This window comes from Arachis duranensis, chromosome 5 (assembly GCF_000817695.3).
Source record: "Arachis duranensis cultivar V14167 chromosome 5, aradu.V14167.gnm2.J7QH, whole genome shotgun sequence".
Lineage (NCBI taxonomy): Eukaryota > Viridiplantae > Streptophyta > Magnoliopsida > Fabales > Fabaceae > Arachis > Arachis duranensis.
The window spans coordinates 60,307,481-60,308,754 of NC_029776.3; positions in this window are offsets into that span (position 1 = coordinate 60,307,481).

A 1,274-nucleotide genomic window follows, 5' to 3' on the forward strand; every position below is an offset into this window, starting at 1 on the left:
CCAGAAGTAACCTTTCAGAAATTTTTTAACAAGAGAAGGAGATGGCAGCCGAACCCAATAATGATAATGCAAGAAGGATGCTTGGTGACTTTACCAAACCCACGTCCAAATTTGATGAAGAAGCATCTCCATTCCTGCCATTGGAGCAAACAACTTTGAGCTGAAACCTCAGCTAGTTGCCTTAATGCAACAAAACTGCAAGTTCTATGGACTTCCATCTGAAGATCCTTATCAGTTTTTAACTGAGTTCTTGCAGATCTATGAGACTGTTAAGACGAATGGAGTGGATCCTGAAGTCTACAGGCTCATGCTTTTCCCTTTTGCTGTAAGAGACAGAGCTAGAATATGGTTGGATTCACAACCTAAGGATAGCCTGTGGTGGACGAAATTGTGATAAAAGAGTTTCAAGCATTGGTAGAGAAGCTCACAACTCCGTTCAACTAACCAGCAAGTGTACTGGGTCGTCCAAGTAATAAACCTTACGTGAGTAAGGGTCGATCCCACAGAGATTGTTGGTATGAAGCAAGCTATGGTCACCTTGTAAATCTCAGTTAGGAAAATTAAATTGGTTTATGGTTTCGAAAATAGAAATAAGAGAATAGATTATAAAAAGGATAGAAGACTTATGCAGATTCATTGGTGGGAATTTCAGATAAGCGAATGGAGATGCTGCATGGCTCAAGGACGCCTGCTCTCCTACTGCTTCTACTCAATCCTTCTTACTCCTTTCCATGGCAAGCTTTGTAAAGGGGTTCACCATCAGCGGTGGCTACTTTCAATCCTCTCGGGAAAATGATCCTATGCGACTGTCACTCGCACGGCTAATCGTCTGGAGGCATCACCCATGGTTGATGGCTACATCCCATCCTCGCAGTGAAAACTAATGCTCACGCACTCTGTCACAGTACGGCTAATCACTGGTTGGTTTCCGCTCCTACTGGAATAGAATCCCTTGATTCTCTTGCGTCTGTCACTAACGCCCAGCACTTGCAAGTTTGAAGCACATCACAGTCATTCATCACCGGAATCCTACTCGGAATACCACAGACAAGGTTAGACTTTCCGGATTCCCAGGATCCTACTCGGAATTCTAGCTTATACCACGAAGATTCTGTTGGAGAATCTAAGAGATACACATTCAAGCTCGGTTGCATGTAGAACGGAAGTGGTTGTCAATCACGCGCATTCATAAGTGAGAATGATAATGAGGGTAATCTAACTCATTACATTCATCATGTTCTTGGGTACGAATGAATATCTTGGAATAAGAATAA